The sequence below is a fragment of the Gorilla gorilla genome, chromosome 1 (genome assembly GCF_029281585.2).
Source record: "Gorilla gorilla gorilla isolate KB3781 chromosome 1, NHGRI_mGorGor1-v2.1_pri, whole genome shotgun sequence".
Classification (NCBI taxonomy): Eukaryota; Metazoa; Chordata; class Mammalia; order Primates; family Hominidae; genus Gorilla; species Gorilla gorilla.
In genome coordinates, this window is record NC_073224.2 from 227,048,169 (window position 1) to 227,073,797 (window position 25,629).

General features: G+C 45.9%; 1 pseudogene; it reads left to right on the top strand.

Annotated features, from left to right (window-relative positions):
* Nucleotides 1-12,323: 12,323 nt before the first annotated feature.
* Nucleotides 12,324-15,091, top strand: LOC101147625 (PRAME family member 1-like; annotated as a pseudogene).
* The last annotated feature ends 10,538 nt before the right edge of the window (nucleotides 15,092-25,629 follow it).

Sequence of the window (25,629 nt, forward strand, 5' to 3'; positions counted from 1 at the left end):
TGTGTTGGATGATAAGGTTTCTCAAAAAGCCAAAAACAGGAGGCGGGAGGGAGAAGAGATTCGATTCTAAGTCTCCTACTGCCGGGTTCTACGTGGAGAAGCTGACTGCAGCTCGAGGCCAGAAATGCGGCCAAAACAGCTCAGTCCTCGTCTCTTCACAAAATGGCTCCCAACAAGAATTCTGAAATGATGTAAAGAAAAGCACAATCAACATTTTTGAAACAAAGACAAAATTGCATTTAGAAAAAAAATCAAAGCTTCAAAGTGTTCATATGAAAAAAAGAAAAAAAGACATGATATAGTTCTCTGCCATCGTAGGCTGCACTGTCACCGTTCTAGACCGGCTGACTGTAGGTCACATGGGAGTGTCCTTCCAGAAATTAGTGACTTACCAGATCTGGATGTAGTTTAGAAGGTGCTCAGACCTCAGGAAGAGCCAAGCAGGAACTCCAGGCTTGAAGACTTTGAGTCTGTCCTGTGGGTCTTTAGAAGCTTTTATTGACCTTTCTAATCACAACTCCCACCCACGCCCCTCCCCATATCCGCTGCTAGCTTCCAATCAAAAAGCGATATCTGATTGCATTTCTGAAGCTCCACTCAATTAATCCTGATTGGGTTTTTGGCTGTCCGAAGACTAATGGATTGAACCAGATATCCATTCATATCACATACGCATAATCATTTCATGAATTAAGAAATTGACAGCGTTAGGGATAGAGTGGAAGTCAAGAATTCATTCACTCAAGGCCAGGTGAGGTGGCTCACACCTGTAATCCCAGCACTTTGGGAGGGCAAGGTAGGTGGATCACCTGAGGTCAGGAGTTCAAGACCAGCCTGGCCCTCATGGTGAAACCCTGTCTCTACAAAAATAGAAAAGTTAGCCAGGCACGATGGTGGCTGCCTGTAGTCCAGCTACTCATGCGGCTGAGGTGGGAGAATCCCTTGAACCCTGGAGGCTGAGTTTGCAGTGAGCCGAGATTACACCATTGCCCTCCTGACTGGGTGACAGAGGGAGATTTTGTCAAAAAAAAAAAAATGCATTCATTCATGAAACCCACAAACACTGATGGAATTTTACTGATATGTCGCCTTCATGTCCTGAGTGTGAGGCAGGGAAGGGGTTGCTCTGTTCCGGACATTAGACAGAAAAATAAAACCTGAAAGTAGTGTTGTGGGGAGATCTTTGGCCACATCAAAATTATAAAAATGCTTTCTAGTTAAAACAGCTTTATAAACACAGAGGAGTCGTCCCTACAAAATAAGAATAAAGATCTCCATGTATGGTCTTGTGGGTTTTATATCACCTAAGGTAGCAGTTTATTCCCTCGTGCTGGTGGAAGAGAGGTGCCACTGAGGGCTTGAGTGGTCTCAGTGCTTAGGTTAAGGCTTCTTTGGAAGAAATTGAAATGATACCTGTAAACTTTATAAATTTAATCAGTGAAGAAGGGAGGGGGAGAAACAAAAATAAACCAAGCTTGCAGCACATTCAGCATTCACCATGAGGTCAGGGTTGCTCTCTGACCTTCTTCCTCATGGTTGCTGGCAGCTTACTGTCCCCAAATCAAGTAGACCTTAGCTTACAGTTCCCCTTAACTACCCGGCAGACAACAATTTAAGCCTTGTAAAACATTAACTTTCTCATTTGAGATATTCTTTCAGGTTCTGCATGTCAGTGAAACTACTGATGCCAGCTGATCTGAAGGGCTCTGCAAGGCAGCAACTCACCAAAGAATGCAGTTTTGACATCCTGATGACTTCATCCCTCTTACCTCTACACCAACTTTCCAGCCCCTTGCTATCCAGGATCCACTGGAAACGCTCAGTACTACTTGGGGAGATGAATTTGAGGATCTCCTCCTAGCTTCTCATTTAGCCACCCTGTGATCATTAAACTCTCTGCTGCAAACACTGCTGTCTCAGAATATTGGTCAGCTACTGTGCAGCAGGCATAGAAACCTGATGGTCCTGTAATAAAATCATGTCAAAATTACAAAGAGAAGTGAGGGTAGAGGATGGACATGGTTGAGCTGGGTGTTTTAATGGGATCCTGGGAGTTAACCAAGACTTGGTAAACATGTTGGGGGTTACTGAGGGGGTGGAGGTGGAATCTATCCAACATTTCACTGATGCCCCTTTACTTTTGATTCTTAGGACCAAGGTTGAGTCTTTCAAAACAATTTGTATAATCCTCCTTATTTTTCCTTTCAAAACCTTTGTCTTCCTTTTTCTCCCAAAATAATCTCACATCTATTCCCATTGCTTTCCTCATTTCAGGATAAACACAACTTTTTTTTTTTTCTCACAGTCTCCTTCTCTGTTAAGTTTACCATATATTTTGTTGCCACAGAAGATGAGTAACTTGGTTTTATGGACAGGAAGGTTGAAAAGGATCCCATTCCTCAGCAGCTGGAGGTGATATGAAGGTCATTGTTATTCTTTGTCATATCTGCACCTGCATATTGCCAGTGAAAACCTGAAGGTCTCATTGGGCAAGCTTAAAAATTAGCCACCTATGGAAGGTCTTAGCACTGGCTTACATCCTGTCCCTAAGTAAAGAATCTGATCATGAGTTCATGAGTACCTCAAACTCTACAAGTACTGATGAAGTCTTCACCCTCTGACAGTGAGAAGGACACTGATTTTATTCTGATCATGAAGTCGTGCTGGTTGTCTTGCAAGGAAAATATTTTAGCCTGTTATGTTGTCATCTAAAGCTAACGATTGTAACCTCTGTCTTGTACCTTCCAATTGGAAAAACAAAAACAAAAACTCAACTCTATTTGAGTCTTGCCAGGTCAATAAAACAAAAGAAAATTAAAAAAAAAATTGATAGGAGGAGTCCCATTCCCTTCTTTTAACCTCTCTTACAAAAGCATTCCAACTTGTAACAGACTTTGGAAAACACTCACTTTGTCAGTGTGTGTCTTCCAGGTCGATTCTGACATTTAGCTTCCAATAAAGCTTTATTTAATTATTTCTACCTCAATGGCCTTAACTTCTATTGATACCAGGTTGCATGGTAATGGTTTGAATTGGGGTGGGAAGAAAAAGTATTTCTATGAGTTTTATAAAGTAATCCTTGCATGCCATCTGCATTGAAGAATGAATAGGTTCCTCTCCAAATATGTCCTGAGTATTGATGCATCCAATAAATAAAACTATTATATATTTCACATAGTAGAGCTATAGACACATTCTATTTGCCTCTAGAGTTTCCAATGAACCAATGTCTAGTTTCAGTAAGTTCTCTGATTAAATGGCAGACGGTAACATGGTCATGTTCTGATTCTATGTCTATGTCAATACCTATAGCACTCCAGTCTTCATAAGGTGTGTCAAACCAAAGAGTTTGATTCTAGTGGGAATCTGTGACACTACCTAGATTAGATCCAGTTTCACTAATGTTTTTTACGCATAGAGATAAAATACCAGTAATGTAATCAATAATATTCATAAGCCACCCATTTGCACCTATAGCTTCTTCTCAGTGCCAAGTCATGTAATTATAAATGTTAACCAACCTTCCAAAGGAAGGATAACAAACCTTATGATGAAGCTGGCATCCTCAATTGCTACCCAACTGTTTATGAGAGCATGTTCTACTATTTAGTTGTGATCCTTCCCTTTCATCTAAATGACTCCATAGCCAGCAATTGCTTTGGTTAGTGAGAGTGGCGACATTTTGAACAGAAGACCTTAGAAAGTGTTTGGTTTGAGTGGAGAAAGTACCTAACAACATAAAATATAGGTTTGAGCATTTTGTTTTAATACAAAACAAAACCAAGTCTCAGTCAATGGAAGAAGATCAAATGGAGTCTTGTTCCATTGTCTTGGAAAACTGTCTACCATGTGATGATGTCTGCTTCTAAGGAAGGCTTTTCCTTGGTTATCCTTAGTTTTAAGTCATCTGGTACAGCCCCATCCAGTGCTGCTCATGGGAAGATTTCCCTTGGTATCATTTCTAAAGGATGCAATCTCCAAATTCTAGGGCATGAAGGTCTAAGCATCACTGAAAGCCTCCCTCACCTACTGGAAAGACTTTGAAATTCTGCATCAAGGTCTTGCAGTATTGAATCATGTTGTTACTGAACGATGGCCTCACTCTCCTAAGTGCATGGAAGTCCTTTGAGAAAAGAAAAAAAGATTAGGCTGGGCAAGGTGTCTCAAGCCTATAATTCCAGCACTTCAGGAGGCTGAGGCAGGGAGATCACAAGGTCAGGGGTTCAAGACCAACCTGGTCAACATGGTGAAACCCCGTTTCTGCTAAAAATACAAAAATCAGTTGGGTGTGGTGGTGTGTGCCTGTAATCCCGGCTACTCAGGAGTCTGAGGCAGGAGAATCTCTTGAACCTGGGAGGCAGATGTTGCAGTGAGCTGACATAGCACCACTGTACTCCCGCTTGGGCATCAGAGACTCTGTGTCAAAAAAAAGAAAAGGTAATCCAGTTTTCTTTGTCAGTTTAGCTAATTTTAGTTTTAAGATACCATTTGTTCACTCAACCTTTGTAGAATACCAATGATAATGAAGTTAATGGTAGTGCCATTAGATCTGTAAAATCTTATCTGTGTGATAACCTGCCCAGTAAACTGAGTTCTCCTACCATTGGAAATTTCTACTGAGGTGCACCAGAAAGGAAACACATTTTATAATCATTTATTCACTATGACTATGGCATCAGCCTTTCTAAAAAGGTAAGCTACAACCCATCCTGAAAACGGACACACAATCACAAAAATTGTAGCCTTTTTACATGGCTCACTGTCATCACTGGTCCATGACATTCCCTTTTCTTGCAGCTATATGTGTGTATGTCTACCTATCCATGACTATATCTACACCTTTTTTTATTACCATGATTCACTCCCACTCCCCTTTCCATAGATAGCCACTCTGCTCTTTGACCTAGCCTTGAATTTGCATGTGACCTCTTAGAATATAAATATATAGAAAGTATATAGAATATATACTTGAATTTTGTATGTGTATTTACATTAATCCACATATATGCTATAGTGTATGGTGCTACAGAAAAGGGCCTGACAATTAATTGTCCAGTCCTAGACACTTTGGAGAGTGAATGGACATGTTCTTATAATTATTTTTTTTTGGAGATGGAGTCTCACTCTGTCGCCAGGCTGGAGAGCAATAGTTCCATCTTGGCTCCCTGCAAACTCTGCCTCCTGGATTCAAGTGATTCTCCTGCCTCAACCTACCAAATACCTGGGATTACAGGTGTCCACCACCATGCCCAGCTATTTTTTGTATTTTTAGTAGAGAGATAGTTTCGCCATGTTGGTGAGGCTGGTCTCGAACTCCTGACCTCAGGTGATCCGCCCACCTTGGCCTCCCAAAGTGCTGGGATTACAGACGTGAGCCACCCCACCTGGCCTTGTTATAATTAAGATTTTCAGAACAACAGTGGTGTATGAAGGCTTATAATCACCTTTACCATAGACCTTGGTCTCTTACCTAAGTTTGTAACTAATATATTTTTCAAATATAATAACAATAAAAATATCCTTGCTTGCCCTATGTCAAATCCAGCTCAAAGTACTTACATAGATTAATTTATAGCACTCTGTGAAGTCAGTATTGCTATGATCCCATTTTATATGTGAATGAGCTAAGGCACAGAGAGGTTAAGTAAGTTGGGTAAGACCACACAGCCATTGGCCACTGAGCCAGTTTTTTTTTTTTTTGTTTTTTTTTTGTTTTTTTTTTTTTTCTGAGACAGCGTCTCATGCTGTCGCTCAGGCTGGAGTGCAGTGGCGCGGTCTCGGCTCACTGCAAGCTCTGCCTCCTGGGTTCACTCCATTCTGCTGCCTCAGCCTCCCGAGTAGCTGTGACTACAGGTGCCTGCCACCACGTCTGGCTAATTTTTATGTTTTTAGTAGAGACAGGGATTCACCGTGTTAGCCAGGATGGTACTGAGCCAGTTTTGAACCTAAATTAAGCAGTCTGGGTCTGCTGGATCTGGAGTCTTTACTACTAACCAAAATACCTACGTGCCTCCAAATCCTAAGGTGCTGAGGTTCTTACCTTGTTTCATATCTCAGTAGGAAGGGAGCTAATGTTTATCCATTACATCTGATGTTTAATGCAAGTTTTCAACATACAACATTTCAGTTTCCGAAATATGTTATGATACATTTAATTTGATTTTTCTGCAATTCTTTTCTGCATTTTGTAGGAACCTTGCTTTTCCCCCTTTAGTTTGTCAGTATGCTGAATTACACTTAGATTTTTCTGTGATTGGCTGGCATTCCTGGAATGGCCATTATATATCACTATATTGCTTTCTTTTTTTCTTTTTTTTTCTTTTTGAGATGGAGTTTCACTCTTTTTGCACAAGCTGAAGTGCAATGGCATGATCTCGACTCACTGCAACTTCCACCTTCTTGGTTCAAGCAAATCTCCAGCCTCAGCCTCCTGAGTTGCTGGGATTACAGGCATGCGCCACCACACCTGGCTAATTTTGTATTTTTAGTAGGGATGGGGTTTCTCCATGTTGGTCAGGCTGGTCTCGAACTCCAGACCTGAGGTGATCCACCTGCCTCGGCCTCTCAATGTGCTGGGATTGCAGGCGTGAGCCACAGAGCCTGGCCTATCTATCACTTTCTAATGCAGTGTTGCATTTAGTTAACTGATAATTTATTAAGTACTTTTTTCTGGCTGACCGTGGTGGCTCGTGCCTGTAACCCAGCACTTTGGGAGGCCGAGGCAAGTGGATCACCTGAGGTCAGGAGTTCGAGCCAACACAGAGAAATTCTGCCTCTTCTAAAACTACATAAATTAGCTGGATGTGGTGGCATGTGGCTCTAATCCCAGCTACTAGAGAGGCTGAGGCAGGAGAATTGCTCGAATCTGGGAGTAAGAGTTTGCAGTGAGGTGAGACTGTGCCACTGCACTCCAGCCTGCATGACAGAGTGAGTCTCTGTCTCAAAAAAAAAAAAAAAAAAAAAAAAAAAAAAAAAAAAAAAAAAAAAACAAAAGAAAAAAAACTTTTGCCAAATAAGTTTAAATTTACTTTCCTTCTAATATCCTTAGCCATTTTTAAAATATGGGTTACTGCTCTCTTATGAAATGAATTAGACAACTTTCCATATTTGCCTTTCTTTCTGGAACATCTTGTACAAAACAGAAAATACCGGCCAGGTGCAGTGGCTCATGCCTGTAATCCTAGCACTTTGGGAGACTAAGGCAGGCGGATCACTAGCTTCCAATCAAAAAGTGATATCTGATTGCATTTCTGAAGCTCCACCCAGTTAATCCTGATTGGGTTTTTGGCTCTCCCCAGATTAATGGATTGAATCAGATATCCATTCATATCAGATATCCATATTAATTGCATGAATCAGGAAATTGACAGTGTTAGGGATAGGGTGGAAGTCAAGAATTCATTCATTCAAGGCCAGGTGAGGCAGCTCATGCCTGTAATCCTTCCAGAAGGACTTCCCTGTACTGGTTTAGCCTTTGCATACCCTGTCTTTCATTTGGGTCCCACTGTGGGTCTGTTCCTGGTAGTTGGATCCTCACATACCCTTGGGGATTTTGTAATCAGCTGGAACATGTTCTTCCAGCCACTTAGTTGCTACTTGGAGCACTCTCCTCCTTTCATCTGTATTAAAGAGGTGCATGAGCACCTGGTGGCAATCAGCCCAGGTGGGGTTGTGGGTCTGGATAACAGTTTGGAGCAAATAAATTATAGCTTGAGGCTTTTCGGTATAGGATGGGGTATTGTTTTCCAACGGAGGAGATGGGCAGAGGTGAAGGGTTGGTACACAAAGGCACGCCTTTCCACCATATGCCCATCCTCATCTACTCCAGTATACTGTTGCTCTCTCAGGGACATTTGTATCCCAGTTCTAGGCCTCATACGGGCAGCCAAGGGAGGGTCTTGCATCCTGGGGTCTTGCACCCTTTCTTCTCTACTCTGGGTAGCCTAGGGGTATGTAGGCCTTGTGGAAGCTTGGGCGCAGTGGGCTCAGGAGTGGGAGGCCTTCCTTCTTGGTGAAAGGGGGGGCACTGGCACAGTGTCTTGCCAGTGTTCCTTTGCTTAGTTTCTTTTTTTAACTGTTGTTTGTGATTTTCCATCTTCCTGAGACCAACCACTACTTGCTGGACCTTCTGAATTGGGAAAGAATGGAAAGTCTGTCAGCCAGTTTTTTCCAACATTTAGGTTGTTGAACTGCTTAGGGGATCCTCTGAGCCTCTCACCTGAGGGGTCTGCCAATCATTTGTTGCTGAACATGGGCAGATTCCTCTTGCTAGCCAAATCTCAGGGTCACCAACATGCTTTAGATTATTTGTGAGGGAGAGCTGAGATCTTGGATGAATGATACCAGCCCCTGCTGTGCCTCGTGGATGCTGTCACCAGAGACACTCACGACCACCCTTGGTGCTGAGCTCAACCTCAGCCTCAGGCTCACAAAGTGAGGGCAGGCAAAGTAGAAGCCCCACTGAACACATTTCAGTTTAACTCAATTGCACACATAGCAGGGCATTGACAGTGAGGTCAGAAATGTGGAGAAAGAACATTTACAGAAACATTTCAAGATAGAGAACACCCTTCAAAGTACTCCAGTTTTGGAGGCCAGTGGCATCTCAGAGCTGTTTGGTTTTCATATAGAATGGGAGAGAAAGGCCTGGAGGACTTTCTGGAGGCAGGGGAGGTTCTTGCTACTTTGTGCCCTAAAACATCGGAAGAATCACTGTGTGATCCCTCTTAGGATGGGAGCCATCCGTGAACTTAGCAGATATTTCAACATGAAATAGAGCTTCCAGGTTTTGTGGGGGAAATGTATTTTAGGTGTGCACCCAATATAACAGTATATATGCGCTGTTCTTAAAGACAAGAAGGCTCTTTCTTTCTTTCTTTCTTTCTTACTTTCTTTCTTCTTTCTTTCTTTTTCTTTCTTTCCACCTTTCTTTCTGTTTCCTTCTTTCTGTCTTTTTCTCTCCCCTACCTCCCTCCCTCCCTTCCTTCCTTCCTTCCTTCTTTCCTTCCTTTTTTTTGAGGCAAGGTTTCATTCTGTTGACCAGGCTGGAGTGCAGTGGCACAATGATGGCTCACTACAGTCTCAACCTCCCGGGCTCAGGTGATCCTCGCATCTAAACTTCCTGGGCAGCTGGGACTACAGGTGCACACCACCATGCCTGGCTAATTTTTTGTATATATTTTTTATAGACAGAATTTTCCGTGTTGCCCAGGCAGGTCTCAAACTCCTGCGCTCAAGTAATCTATCCGCCTTGGCCTCCCAAAGTGCTGAAATTAGAGATATGAGCCACCACACATGGCCTGAGTTTTCTTTGTATACCTAATGGTATCACTTTAATCAGAATCTCTCTGTTCAATATCAGGGACAAGGGAGGACTTTAAGGATGGCAGAACATTAATTATCAAAATATGCTGGGGAATGGGACGATGGTATTGATGAGGATGAGGGGCCCTGGGAAACGCCTGTGGGTGAGGGTTGCTGGGAAATGTCCCACTGTGGGAAGATCCCTGAGTCTAAAAGAAAGGTTTCCAGACCATAGCACCATGACAGAGACACGGACCCTTGTTCACTTTCTCCCACATCCTGCAAAACCCACAGCTTCCACCCTCGATGGCTTCCAGCTTGGGAAAGTCTCCCTTCCCAGGTCTGGCCACACTGCTTCTCTCTGGCATCTGCCCCAACTCAGATTCTCAGATTCCATCTTCCCAGGCTGATTTTCTGAGGCGAGCCCATCATTTTTGGGAGTAAGCACGCTTTCCCTTCTAGTAGGGGCCAAGACTGTATCTGCCTTCTCTGCCCTTAAAGACAATGTTGTGTTTGAAGAGTCTGCACTGTCTCTTCTGTAACTATTCCCTTTTTAATTTTTAAACTCAATCCAGATAGAGTTTTTCAATCCTTCTGTGGAGATGCCCACAAAATACCCACCATGTTTTATGCTGTCTTGGTTCCTTCCCAGGGTTCTACTAGAACACCCGGTCCCATCCTGCCCAGCCCCCACCTCACTTTGTCATTCTGTCCTGATTTCCTGCAGTGAAGCCTTGACCTTAGTCTTGTGATCAATCACACCCTCCGTGGTTCCCTTTTCAACCTGAACCCACATATGACCTGCCCTGTTAGGAAGCATAAAACCCAGGTAACTGTTGGATAACAGAGCTTTTTATTCTGTTTTCTTAGGGTTGACATCACCGTCTTTTTAAAACTGTCTTAGCTCTGAAACGTTTTGATAATTTCAATGTGGCCAAATATTCTCCCATAAAGATATCATCAGGTTTTTTTCTTTCTAATTTCAGGAACAGATTAAACCTTCCATGTCACTATGAAGGTCACATGTTAGTCAAACTTCATCAGTGTTTGGGGAATAAATGAATTAATGAGTTTTGGACTTTCACCCTGTTATTTATTCTTTCACTTTCATAAATGCACATCTAATTTAATCAGTGAATCAGAAGAAAGTGTGAAACTCAATCAGGATTAACTAGGTGGAACTTCAGGATCTAATCAGGTATCACTTTCTGATTGGAAGCTGGTGACTGAGAAGGGGAGGGTGTGGTTAGAAACATCAACAAAAGCTCCTGAGTTTGCACAGGACAGACCCAAAGCCCTGGTGCCTGGAGCTACTGCTTGGTTCTCTGAGAGGTCCCAGCACCCCGCAAACTGAGTCCAGATCTGGTAAGTCACCACCTTCTTAGGAACATGCCCGTCTAATCTGCAGCCAGCCAGTCAGGGATGGTGACACACAGCCCAAAGTGGCACAGAGAATTTCCTGTCTGTTTTTTCAGATTAAACAGATGTAGGTTTTGATTTTTCCTCCAAATATAGTTTTGACTTCATCCCTCAAATTTTGATTTCTGCTTCATTTTCCTCATTTCAAAATTCTTATTGAAGCAGTTTTTTAAAAAAAAATATTAAAAATTTACAGATGGATGGATGTTTATGTCTTGACATGTGAAGTTGTTGGTTTCTGTGCCTGTCAGCTACAGTTCACACACTTAGTGGTATTGTGATTTTATTAGTCAGGCTTTCATTTTACAGAAATCTTAGATCTCCCGTACACCATTCTCAAGAGACTTGTTCCGAACCTGGGATTTATCTCTTCCCTTAGACTCTGTCCCTAAGTGTGTGATTGTGAGTACGCGGAAGGGATGGTATTGCATCCTTCTCCTCAGACTTAGTGTTTCCATTCCTACCTTCCAAGTGCTCTAGACTACTGCAACACTGCTTTTATAATTTCTCCTACAGTTTTTCAAAATAAAAACACACACCTTGGACTCCCAAAGTGCTGGGATTACAGGAGTGAGCCACTGTGCCTCATCTAGAGCTAGTATTTCTATCCCTACCTTCCAAATGCTCTAGAATACCATCACATCGCTTTTAGTTTCTGGTTAATTCTTTTCTCTTGTTCTGAGATGGAGTCTCACTCTGTCACCCAGGCTGAAGGGCAGGGTGTTGAGTTCAGCTCACTGAAAACACTGCCTCCGGGATTCAAGTGATTCTTCTTCCTCTGCCTCCAGAGTAGCTAGGATTATAGGACTGCACCACCACACCTGGCTAACATTTTAATTAATTAATTATTATTATTATTATTATTTGAGACAGAGTCTAACTCTTTTGTCCAGACTGGAGTGCAGTGGTGGGATCTCGGCTCACTGCAACCTCTGCCTTTTGGAGTCAAATGATTTTTAATTTTTTTATATTTAGTAGAGACAGGGTTCATTACATAAGCCAGGCTGTTCTCGAACTCCTAACCTCAAGTGATCTGCCTGTTTTGGCCTCCCACAGTGCTGGGATTACAGACATGAGCCACAGCACCCGGTCAGTTTCTGGTTGAAATTTTTCAAAATAAAAAATAATGGCATTGACTTTAGGGAGTCCCTTTAGTGTTCCCCCAGCATGTTTATAGTGTAAACTGAGAATGTAGGCTGTCTGGGGCCACAGGACACTCTCATTCTCATTGCTTTAGGGCGGTAAGTGACAAGAAAATTTTCCTCAAAGAGGTAGAGCTTGGCTTTCAGGATCCTCAGTGACACTTTCCAGTGGTACTGGGATTCAGTGGAGCCATGGATGAAAATTAATGGGCCAGTGGTCTCTTTGACCCCTCCCTCCTTGGTGTTTGGAAGACATTCTTCCTGGTACCAGCAGAAGCAGAAATATCGATTTGTGGCCACCAAGTGCAGAGTGGAATTGGGGTAAAGTGGTAATTTTTCTACCTCTACCAGAGCAATGCTATTGGCCTTAGGAGAAGATGAGGTGATTGTGTTTGGCCTGAAAGTGATGCCTTTTCTCTGGATTTGTCTTCTAGAGTTTTTCCTTACAGATTCATCAGGATGAGCATCCAGGCCCCATCCAGACTCCTGGAGCTGGCGGGGCAGAGTCTGCTGAGAGACAAGCCCTTGGCCATCTCTGCCCTGGAGGAGATGCCCAGGGAGCTCTACCTCCCACTCTTCCTGGAGGCCCTCAGCAGGAGACACTTCCAGACTCTGACAGTGATGGTGCAGGCCTGGCCCTTCACCCGCCTCCCTCTGGGATCGCTGATGAAGACGCTTCATCTGGAGACCTTAAAAGCATTGCTGGAAGGGCTTCACATGCTGCTTACACAGAAGGATCGCCCCAGGTGAGGTGACCCAGGAAGGCTGGTAGATGGGGCTCAGGTGTCCAGGGAAAGAACAGCAGGGTCAGGCAAAGAAGTAGCCCAAGGATGGCCCAGTGTCTTCTGGTGGTGCTGGTGACGAAGCTCAGGGATGCCTTGGCCATTGCCCAGATCCTCAGGGAAAGAACTGCCCACAATATAGGGTCCACTGTGGGAACAGAAACTTGCCTATTCCCAGTGTAAGGTAAACGGAATAGAAGTGGGGACCAGTCAGAATTGAAAGAGAAAAGGGACCAAGAAAACTCAGAGAGAACAGGGAGCACCGAGGACAGGAGCAGCTGATTTATTGGATGAGAATGAAAGCAAAGGTCAGGGATTTGTCCTTCTAAATTCTGAGCCTCTGCCTTACTTTACCCACAGGAGGTGGAAACTTCAAGTGCTGGATTTGCGGGATGTTGATGAGAATTTCTGGGCCATATGGTCTGAATCCAGGGCCCTGTCCTACTCCCCAGAGGCCATGAGTAAGAGGCAGGCAGCAGAGGACTGTCCAAGGATGGGAGAGCACCAGCCCTTGAAGGTGTTCATAGACATCTGCCTCAAGGAAATACCCCAGGATGAATGCCTGACATACCTCTTCTGGTGGGTTTACCAAAGGAGAGGTTTAGTACACCTGTGCTGTAGTAAGTTGGTGAATTATCTAACGTCGATTGAATATCTCAGAAGATCATTGAAAATAATCCACCTGAATAGTACTCAGGAGCTGGAAATTTGCTATGTGTCCTGGCCACATCTGATAAGAAAGCTTCATTGTTACCTGAAGGAGATGAAGAATCTTCGCAAACTCATTTTTCTCCAGGTGCCATCCTTACACGTCAATTACCATGAGGAATGCTCAGTCGCCAAAACCAGCTCTATGTTCCTGAGGCTGAAACACCTCCAGCTGCTTAAAATGAATATGGTCACCTTCCACAGAGGGCACCTGGGACAGCTGATCAGGTGAGAAAGGATCGTGCCCTTTCTCTGCAGACCACAGCGCAGCCTTTTTTTTTGTTACAGCAAACACTAGAAGATGTGTACTGTGTGCCAGCCAGTGGCGATGGCACAGTGCAGGGGACACCAGAATGTCAACACATTGTCCCATTCAGTGCTCCATGTCCTGGAGTGGCTATCACAGGATCACTTCAATAAAGGCAGAGGGGTAACCTAGGGTAGAGGCTAGAGAGGGACATCATGTACAAGGTACTTAGTGGGCGTTTTGTCTCTACTGCATGTGCACGTGTGAATTTCTTGTTACAAAGTGTGTTTCAAGTTGATATGATGTAAAAGAGGTAACAGAAGAGGGTATGAAAGGAGGGACAGTGCATCAAACTTGTGCATTTCACAGTAGAAGCTCTGTCCTCACCAGCTTAGTGATCATGAATGATCCTGTCTCTGATTCCCTGTCTGTAGAAGGTTGTTTTGAACTCCAGGAAAGTCAATTGACATGGGACATGCATGCTTCTGGGATGGAGGGTGAAGGAGTAGGAGTGAGAGTGGTAAAAAGTGACAGTTGGTTTGCAGATGCAGGCAGGCCAGGGAGCCCCTGCCAGCAGGTAGCCCCAGCTAATGTCCCTAGACCTTGCTGAGTTGAGTTCTTTGTGCACATCTCCCACCGGGTACCTGTGGCCCAGAGATGAAGTTTTCTGCTAAAAGGTGAAGACAAAAGGCTTTAGAGATTTTGTGGCCTTGACCCAATCACACAAGAAATGGTGAAAGGGCTGAGGCTAAAATGGGACAGCCCCTGAATGATCAGGTTCCTCAACATGCAGCAACTTGCATGAGGACCATCATCAGATGGTGGGAACAAACTTGTGTTTGGTTGAAGCAGGTATTTTCCTTGAGGTTATTCCCCACTACCTTCATCTAACTGGTACCATTGCCCAGAACTAACTTCTTGATCTCCACAGGTGCCTCTAGAACCCCTTGGAGAACTTGGAATTAACTTGTGGCTACCTATTGGAAGAGGACTTGAAGTGTCTCTACCAGTACCCAAGCCTCGCTTACCCAAAGCATCTGAATCTCAGCTACATGCTGCAGTTCTGTATCAGTCTTGAACCCCTCGGAGCTCTGCTGGAGAAAGTTTCTGCCACTCTTGAGACCCTCATCTTGGAGGGCTGTCAGATCCACTACTCCCAACTCAGTGCCATCCTGCCTGGCCTGAGCCACTGCTCCCAGCTCACCACCTTCTACTTTGGCAGAAATTGCATGTCTATGGAAGCCCTGAAGGACCTGCTGCGCCACACCAGTGGGCTGAGCAAGTTAAGCCTGGAGACGTATCCTGCCCCTGAGGAGAGTTTGAATTCCTTGGTTCATGTCGATTGGGAGATCTTCACCCCACTTCAGGCTGAGCTGATGTGTACACTGAGGGAAGTCAGGCAGCCCAAGAGGATCTTCATTGGCCCCGCCCCCTGCCCTTCCTGTGGCTCATCACTGTCTGAGGAACTGGAGCTCCATCTTTGCTGCTAGGGAAGGCGTGCCTAGCGGGGTAGAGAAATCCAAAGTTCTCTTCTAGGCCCTTGGACACTAAAATCTAGTATGTAGGTGCAAGTTATTTTCCTCTTTTCTTATTTCCTTTTTTAATAATTCCAATATTTTTATTACAAAAAAATTGAGATAGTGTTTCACTATGTTGCCCCAGCAGGTCTCAAACTGCTGGTCGCATGGGATTCTCCTGCCTCGGCCTCCTAAAGTGCTGGGATTACAGGCATGAGCGACTGTGCCCAGGCCACATGTGCAACTTAAAGGAAGCACAGAGCTCTGTTTCAGACAGGTGCTCAGTGCGAGGGAAAAAATCCTAAGAGCAGGGGGCAAGACTTGAGGAAAATATTGAGGTGGAGTCAATGAGACCTACAGAGTCAGAAAGAAACTAAAATTCTTCAGTGATGAGAATGTTATCCCTGCAAGGATGATTACCAAGAAATATCAGAAATAGAGAACCTCAATGAAAACTTTCTGGTGTCCTCTGTAATTGATTTACTTGTTTTAGGGATTTATACATCAGAAATAGAGAACCTCATTGAAAACTTTCTGGTGTCCTCTGTAATTGATTTACTTGTTTTAGGGATTTATACATCAGAAATAGAGAACCTCAATGAAAACTTTCTGGTGTCCTCTGTAATTGATTTACTTGTTTTAGGGATTTGTACATCAGAAATAGAGAACCTCAATGAAAACTTTCTGGTGTCCTCTGTAATTGATTTACTTGTTTTAGGGATTTATACATCAGAAATCTCTAGTTATTGAGTTACTGATGGAAAAATAATGAGGCACTAATTTGTCTGTGATTGAGGTTCAGCTGTGGAACATCATAGCAGCCAAATAAAATTAGACCATTTTGAGTAATTCCCACCCATTCTTGTTCTTTTATTTCATTTTTTTTTTTTATTTTTGGAGACAAAAATATTGCTTTGTCATTCAGGCTGGAGTGTAGTGGTGCAATCTGGGATCACTGGAATCCTTTCCTTCGGGGCTCAAGTGATTCTCGTGCCTCAACCACTCAAGTAGCTGGGAGTACAGGCACGTGCCACCAAGCCTGCTAATTTTTGTATTTTTAGTAGAGACGGGGTTTTGCCATGTTGACCAAGCTGGTCTTGAATTCCTGGCTTTGAGTGATCCGCCGACCTTGGCCTCCCAAAGTGCTGGGATTACAGGTGTGCGAATGGTCTGCACCCATCCTTTACTTCTCTTTATTCATCTGTTTTTTCATACTTTTTCGACTGTGGGGAGCAGCTCGGTCGGGCACAAAGGCACAGGCAGAAAGGGGCCATGAGGAGAAGATGGGCTTGGGGTGGTGCCGTGCTTGCACATGAAGTGTGGTTGTCAGGTTCCAAAGGCAGAGCTGGGGCCATGCTCCAGGGCCCTGAGTTGGGAAGCAGAAATGGCACCAAGGTCAATGACCTGGCCAGCTATGCATCAACTGTGTGCCCACCCTGCTAACCGTATCAAGTTCCTAGGTCTAAAAAGGAGTTCTGTGTGAATCTTCCTGAGGCTGCATTTCCAAGATCTGCCCCCAAGAGGGGCGAGCACAGAGCCTGATGCTTCCGATTGCTGGGCCTGTGGACCATGATCCACTCCTAAAGGCACCACCTCTTGGCTGGGTTGTCAGCCAGGCCTGTGCCCCATGTCCCTGAGGCAGCCAACTGTGCCACCCATACCCTCTCATGGCTAAATGGGACTTGCCCCTAGGTCCGCAGTCTCCACCACAGCCTCGACCTCACTCCCCACTTTGTGCTGTTAGCCTGCAAACTCCTGGATCAGAGCGCAGTTGGGGCTCATTAAACCAGACCCAGGAGCTTCAGATTTGTTTCTGTGGGGTTGACCAGAGCTGCTGTGAACCTGCATCTCACCTGTCGCCTCTGCACGGAAACAGAGAGAGGGCAAAGCTGAGGCTGTGCACACTTTGGAGCTGATGGGATCCTGGGACAAGAGGGAGTCCTGGTCCTCCCAAGTTGGCAGGGCGGTAGCTCCAAAGGCACAACTGAAGCTGCCCAGGTTGCAGTTACCAAACAAGGTCCCCCAGTGCTCTCGAGGGCCCAGGAGGTCCCCCCTTCCCCATTCTATTGCTCAATAAAGGTCCTATTTATCTTGCTCACTCTCCACTTGTCTGCATATTTCATTCTTCCTGGTTGCAGGACAAGACCCGCCTAATGGTGGGGCTAAAAGCAGTAACACAAACAAAGCTGAAACACGCCCCTTGCTCACCACGTTGTAGGTGAAGAGAAAAAGAGAAGAGCTACTACTCTTTTCAGGAGCCCAGACGTGGGAGCTTCCTGAGCCAGGGCTGTGATTCCCTTTTTGTGGTTCTGCAGTTCCCAGCACTTCCAAGAAGGCCCATAATGGCAGTTAATGCTAGAAAGGGGAGGTAGAGGAACCTGTGGAAGGAAAAAAATGGTGGGGCTGAGATGGAGGGCCTGGGTCCACCCACGGACGAAAGTACCTTCCTAGCAGACCCTGCACTGGGCCCTGGGGATCCTGGCATCCCTGGTTCACACCCACGCTGCGTATCGCACCTATGGGGGGCACCCCAAAGCTTCAAGCAGGCCTAGAAAGGAAGACAAGGCTTGAAAGGGGAGGTAGAGGCACCTGTGGAGGAAAAAAATGGGCACAGTAAAGGAGGGGTGCTTGGGTCCCCCCACAGAAGAATGTGCCTTCCCAGCAGCCCCTACGGAGTCCCCGGGATTTCTGGCATCCCTGGATCACACCCACGTTGCCTGTCATGGTGGTGGGGGCACCCGGAAGGGGCAAGAAAGCCCAGAAGGGAAGATAAGGTTTGAAAGGGGAGGTAGAGGCACCTGTGGAAGGAAAAAAATGGCGCAGTCGAGAAGGGGGGCCTGGGTCAACCCACGGATGAAAGTGCCTTCCTAGCAGACCCTGCACAGGGCCCGGGGGATCCTGGCATCCCTGGTTCACACCCACAGTGCGTGTTGCACCTGCGGGAGGCACCCCAAAGCATCAAGAAGGCCCAGAATGGAAGAGAAGGCTTGAAGCTTAAGGTAGAAGCACCTGTGGAAGGAATAAAAAACGGCACGGCAGAGGAGGTGGGCATGGGTCCCCCCATGGATGAAAGTGACTTCCCAGCAGCTCCTGAGCTTGGTCCTGGGGATACTGGTGTCCCTGGTTCGCCCCAACGATGCCTGTCTCTCCCACTAGGGGGAAACCCAAAGCAGCAACAGGCACCAGTGGAAGGTAAAAAATACGTGCAGCAGAGGAGGGGGGCCTGTGTCCCCACATGGACTAAAGTGCCTTCCCAGCAGCACTTGCACAGGGCTCCAGGGTTAGTTCCATCCCTGATTCACACCCAAGGTGCATGTCACACCCATGGGGGGCACCCCAAAGTGGTAAGACGTCCCAGGATGGAAGATAAGGCTTGAAAGGGGAGGTAGAGACACCTGTGGAAGGAAAAAAATGGCGAGGCAGAGAAGGGGTGCCTGGGTCCCCCCACAGATGAAAGTGCCCTCCCAGCAGACCCTGCACAGGGCCCTGGTGATCCTGGCGTCCCTGGTGCTCACCCACGGTGCATGTCACACTCGCGGTTTTACCCCAATGGGGCAAGAAGGCCCAGAAAGGATGATAAGGCTTGAAAGGAGAGGTAGAGGCACCTGTGGAAGGAAAAAAAAAAGGGAACAGCTGAGGTTCAGGCCGGGGTACCTCCTTGGACAAAAGTGCCTTCCCAGCAGCCCCTGGGTGGGGCCCCGTGGATCCTGACATCCCTGGTTCGCCCCCTTGTAAGTGTCAATGACCTCATGGTATGTATATATATATATATGTGTGTGTGGTGTGAGCACCTAGAAAGTGACAACTCTCCAGGACAGAGCTGGCCTCACAGATTAACATGGTTTTTCACTTGGCAGGGAGAAGTAAAATGCCTCGTGTCCCTGGCTGGGCAACCCCCTCAGGAGTCCAGCAAGAAGACATGGGATCTGTGGACGGGAGGCTACTGGGCGAAACCTCTCATTGAGGATTATGTTAAAATTTGCACTTGAGACGTTGAGTGCCCTATGTCCTTCCCACTCACCAAAGAACCCCAGCTGAGCCAGCCCTGACTCCAGACACAAGAGCCCAGGGAGAAGCTGGGAGAGAGGGAGACCTGCTGTGACCTCAGGGCATGGAAGGAGCCCTGACCTTTTTCTCCATGATGCCTTCCCCACTCCCAAGTGCCTCTGGCCCTGAAGCTTCCAGGGACCCCTGCAATCCATCCATGCCCTCCTCTGCTCCCTCCAACCCAGCCTCTTCTAAAGCCCCATGCATTTGTCTCCATGAGAGTGCCCCAGTCTCAGGCGCTCATAGTGCCTCAGAAGCTCGGGGTTCCTGTGCCTGCCTGGAGGCAGTCTCACTCTGTGTGGCCCCATGTGTGTTCTTGGATTTCTTTCTACACAAGGTCACCTGTAGGTATACAGTAGACACATCACCTGTAGAAGAGCCAATGGGGATGGGTGAGAACCAGGAACCCTCTCAGGCACACACATGGAAAGAGAGAGAAGTGTTCCTGGAAGCATAGGCCTGGGGGTGGGTGCTAGCCCCCTCTGTCTCCTCTAATCAAAGAGGTCAGTGAGTTTGGCTACAGAATACACACCCACTTCCCATGGGTTCACATCCAAAGAACAAACTCCTTCAGACTCCCTGGTCCATGCACTCGAGATCCCCAGGGTGTCTTGAGTTTTTATCCCAGAAGGAGAGAGAAACAAGCTTTCATCAGCTAAACAAGACCACTACTAATACTAATGCAGGTACTGACACTAATACTAGTACTACTACTAATACAAGTACTAACACTACCAAAAGTACTCTACTAATATGAATATCAACAGGGATTTTTTTTTCTAGCTGCTCAAGGAAATGTGTGGAGTCATCCCCTATTTTCTTTCTATTGGAGCCACTGTGTCAGTGGCGACAGTGGTTAGGAGCCTCCTTTGGGTAAAAACGAGGTAAATTCAGCCCCTGCTTGCTCCACTGTCTGCCTCTCCAGGGCCTCTGTGTCCTGCAGAGTCCGGCCTGTTCTTCACAGGCTCACATTCCTTATGGCCCAGAGACACACCAATAAAAAAAGTCCTGAGAGAAAGGAAAGAATGGCACCTGCAAGAGACCTCACACTCACGGACCTCAGAGATATTCGTGGCCTGAGGAACACAGAGGAGAATGTGTGGGGAGCAGATCCCCAGTTAGAAAGAAGCAGGACAGCTGGGCGCAGTGGCTCACACCTGTAATCCCAGGACTTTGGGAGGCTGAGGCATGTGGATCATGAGGTTAGGAATTTGAGACCAGCCTGGCCAATATGGTGAAACCTCATCTCTAGTAAAAATAGAAAAATTAGCTGGGTGTGGTGTTGTGCCTGTAGTCCCAGCTACTTGGGAGGCTGAGGCAGGAGAATTGCTTGAACTGAGGAAGCAGAGGTTTCAGTGAACAATAGGAAAACAGTATTACAAGGAAAACTACTAGTCCTAAGATTTCTAACTATGTTTATTTGCTTGATGAGTCCTCAAGCTTCGGCCGTGCGTAGACTAGTCAGCTTCCAGTGTGTGACTAGAGCAGGGCTTGTTGTCTCCTCAACCTTCAGCTGTACGTAGACTGGTCAGCTTCTGGAGTGACCAGAGCAGGGCAGTCATCTTTAGCATCAGCTTGGTCTCATCTCAGGATCAGCTGTGTCTCATCTCAGGATGAGTTGGGTGATCTGGGTCCTGCTGGCTGGTCCACTTGTCCTGAGCTTCGGTTTCAGCCAACTGTGGTGGATCCAAGGCACAACGCCTGCAACTTTAACAGCAGAGGGAGTACACAAGATTACAGTATAGGGCTGGGTGTGTTGGCTCACGCCTGTAATCCCAGCACTTTCAGAGCCTGAGGCGGGTGGATCACGAGGTTGGGAGATGGACAGCATCCTGGCTAACACGGTGAAACCTCATCTCTATTAAAAAAAAAAATACAAAAATTACCCGGGCATGGTGGCGGGCACCTGTAGTCCCAGCTACCTGGGAGTCTGAGGCAGGAGAATGGTGCGACCCCCAGGAGGCAGAGCTTGCAGTGAGCTGAGATCATACCACTGCACTCCAGCCTGGGGGACAGAGCAAGACTCTGCATCAACAACAACAACAACAAAAAAAAGGTTACAGAATAGGGCCCATCCCATATGGGTCCTAGAGAATTTAATTCAACTTTTTAACTCAGAGTCACTAGGTTTAAAGGGGTGTGTCTGGTCTGTCAGGCTTATAGGCATTCTTTCCTGTACCCACCCATGGACACTTTGCAAGTCTGTCCCTAATGCCTGCATTTGCTTTCTTAAGGTTAATTCTCTTAGTTCAAGGAGATCACCTTTAATTTGACTCATGACTGGGGGAGGCTGACTGAACAAAATCTCATAGGGCAAATATCCAGTTTGTTTGGTGAGGGTGCACCTGACTCAGAGGAGGACCATAGCAAGACCTGATCCCATCTCAGATAGGTTTCCTGGAAATATTTCTTCAGTAGCTCCTTGAGTGTCTGGTTCATGCATTCCACTTTTTCTGAACTTTGCGGCTGATAGGCTGTGTGTAACTTCCATTTTATTTTTAGCAGTCTTGTTAAATCTTGCACTATTTCAGCTACAAATGCCGTGCAATTAACGGACCCTAAAGTTAGAGGCAGTCCAAGCATGGGGATAATGTCTCTTAGCAGTACTTTAGTCACTTCTCATGCTTTTTCTGTTCTGGTGGGGAAAGCTTCAACCCATCCTGAAAAGGTGTAAATAAGCACCAGCATATACTGATAGCCTCCGGCATGGGGTAGTTTGGTAAAGTCTATAAGAAAGTTTTCACAAGGCATGGTTCCTACTTCCTGAATTCTTGGGGGTTGAGTGGGCCCCTGTCACGGGTTGTTCTGAGCACAGGTTAAACATTGTTTACAAACAGCTCAAATGATGGCCACGGCACATAGAAACAGCATTTCAGTAATGTTTCCAGTGCCATTTTTTCCCATATGAGTTCCTAGATAAATTTGCTTCAGAAACGTAGGAGCTAACATTTCTGGAATGGCTAATGTCCCATTGAAGAATTTCCACCACCCTCCTTTAATATATTTTCCAGCTTCTTGAGCAAACCAGGCTCTTTCATTTGGAGTAGAACTTGGGTCTTCTTGGAGAGGAGCTTCTGGGAGGAGAAGCATAGCTAAGGCTTCCTCTTTAAAATGTGATGTAATCATTGCTCCCCTCTTTGCCTCTCTATCTGCCTTTCTGTTTCTTTTGGTTTTTGGTGTCCCTGACTTTTGGTGCCATCTGCAGTGCATTAAAGCTACTTTTCCTGGAGGCCATACAGCCTCTAAGAGCTGTAGAATCTCTTCTTTGTACTTGATTTCTTTGCCTCCAGCTGTTAAAAGCCCTTTCTCTTTGTCTATAACTTCATGTACATGCAACATAGTAAAAGCATACTTAGAATCAGTGTAAATATTGACCTTCTTCTCTTTTGCTAGAAACAGTGCTCTTGTCAGGGCTATTAATTCTGCCTTTTGAGCTCATGTTCCAGTAGGCAGAGGCAGAGCATCTACTACTAAGTCCAATGTTATTACTGCATATCTGGCATCTTGAACCCCTTCTAGCACAAAACTACTTCCATCTGTGAAATATTCAACATCCGGGTCTCTGAGGTCTGTCTGCAAGATCTTTCCGAGTGGAGAACACCTCATCTACTGTTGCAACACAGTCATGGAGGGGAGCCCCCGGTTAGACTGGGAGCAGAGGAGCCAGGTTTAAGGTGTTCACTGTTTCTAAAATAATGTAAGGGTTCTCACAAGGAAGACCTGAGTCATTTTCGGGTTTGATAACCAAAGATGCCCTCTTTGGTCCATCAAAGTTATAACTGAGTGTGGCACCCGCACAGTTAGCTGCTGTCCCAGAGTTAATTTGCTAGCTTCTTGTGTTAACAAGATGGTGGTAGCTAATGCCTTAAGGCAAGGAGGCCATCCTAGCACCACAGAGTCCAATTGTTTGGATAAATATGCCACTGGGCAATGCCATGATTCTATAATTTGAGTCAGAACCCCTATAGCCATTCCTTTTCATTCATGAATACATAGAAAGAAAGGCTTAATTATATCTGGTAGTCCTAAGGTTGGGCCTGACCTAAAGCTTCCTTGAGCTGTTTGAATGCTATTTCCTGATTAATTTCCCAAAGGAGGGGCTCTTTTTCTCTGATTTTGTGGCTTCTTATAATGCCTTAGCCATCACTGAAAAATTTGGAATCCAGATGTGGCAGAATCCTGCTGCCCCTAAAGGAAGGGGGCCAGCCCCTCCACACCTGTGGGTATACCTCATCAGGTGGGATGAGAGACTGAGAAAAGAAATAAGACACAGAGACAAAGTGTAGAGAGAGAACAGCGGGCTTCTAGCCAGCAGAGAGTTGCCTGTGTTACTCTCTGACACTCCTCAGCATTAAACTGTGGGAGAAAAAACTGCCTGCAGTCTGGCCAGGTTGGATTGTGTGTCAGAAAGATGGACTGCATCAGATCTATAAGAGCTTGGGGCTTTGCCATATAGGAGGGAGTATGGTGTTTCCAGTTCAAGAGATCAATGGTTGAAAAGGGATGATAGATGAAAGTCCATTTCCCCCACCTGACTTGGCCTTGGTCATCATAATAAATGGGTCCTCCCATCTCCCTGAGATGCATTTGCATAACTCAAGCATGGCTAGATCTGAGATGGCCTGCTTAACCATCTTGACTTCCTTCCCTGGCCTCTCAAGCCTCTGATCCTTCCTTTGGGGTGAGACTTTGGGTGTGCTAGCTCCTGAATCTGGTTCCTGGGGGGCTGTTGGCCTCGGTAAAGGAGGCTAGGCTGGGACATATGGAGTAGGAATCTCTATTCCCTCTGGTGGCTCCTGCAAAACTGGCTTTTTTGCTCCCTCTGGGACTTTGCCTTTAACTCTGTGTCTGCCTGTAAAGCTGTTCTTACTTTCATTTTTGGCACGGCTCTGGCCACAAGTGTTTTGCACTAACTGGCTAAACAGAGCTGGACCCTGCTGGTCTTGTCTGTGCTATATTTAACCGTAAGTCAATATAAGGAAATTGATCTGGGTGCCCAGGCTGTCCTCCAACCCCTGTCACCACCTTAAATACACAGTCAATTATTTCCCTATCTATAGTTCCTTTGGTTGGCCATCCAACACCAAAAGAAGGCCATTTGAATTCACAGAGAGTTCTCAATCTCTAGGAGGTTAGCATAACTCCATAATCTCCTGCAAAACCTTTATTAAAGTTTTGTAACATGCACCCCAATGGAGTGTGTTTTGATGACTTTCCTCCTATTTCCTCGCTTTACGATGCAGCACACCCACCCTTCCTTTTGCCTCAGACCCACCAGATCATCTCCTATTATGGGACTTTTCAGATGCCACTTGGCTTAAGAAAGGGTTTTATTCCCACCATAACTCTGAGCTGTGGGGCAGCTCCTATTAGCTGTATGCGGTTCGCCACTGGTGCACGTTGGCCCCACACTTCGCTTGGAGCACACAGACCATGCTAAGAGATCTGTGACTCCCCATGCCACTCCCACATTGGTTCCTCCCTGAACTGTATCTTTCACACACTTTCACACACCTCACCACTCCCAGTTCGTGTGTTCCTAATTGGGGTTGTGAGCCACTCTCACCACCTCCAGTTTTCTTTTCCTAACCGACTTGGGGAGCCACTCTTGCATTGTGTGCCAGGTAGGGTGTGAGATTCATCTGAATTGGCGAGCCTCTGTCACCACCTCCAGCCTCTCTGGGTCAGATTACTAGTTACACACTTGGAGGCGATCAGGCTCCCCTTCCGTCCTTATGGGACGGATCCTGTCTTTGGTCCCAAAACTTTACTGCAGTCCTGAAGGAATCACACTGCTCCTGGAATCATCCTGTAGCCCCTCAGGTTCTGTTGTGCTGCTGGGTGGGGGCACCAGGTCACAGGAGAGCCGATCTCCCCTCTGGGCTGAAGTTCTCCCAGCAGCGCCTGGAGTCACAGGTTTCCCTTGACCCTGGGCTCCATCCCCACAAGAAAAGGAGAAAGTAAACCTGTCATCTCCACTCCTCCTGTCTGGCTCACCAAAAAGTTCTGAGAAACTGAGGACCAGAGAGACTGATATGGGAAAACAGGAGGATTTTTTTTTTTAAGGTACACACTGGCTCAGTGGATTCATATCCAAAAAGCTGAGCATTGAACAAAGACTGAGCAGGATTTTTATAAGCAGGCTTACAGAAGCAAAACAATGGCAGTTAATCATACAATGACAGGTAATGTAATCTATTACATAACTGTGGCCTTGCATAGCTGGTGGCCTTGTAGCTGCATCAAAAGAAAAAAGAAGAACTGGCTAAATACAGACATTTGCCATTTTTCTTTTTTTTTTTTTAATCACCCTTGCTCTGGAGCAGTGGGTGTCTGGAGCCTATTCCTTTCATTTCAACTTCTCCAACAGCATTATCTTATAACTGTCCTTGAAATGAGCTTGCTAGGCAGAGGAAAACTTGTTTTTTTGTTTGTTTGTTTGTTTGTTTGTTTTACCTTTGCCT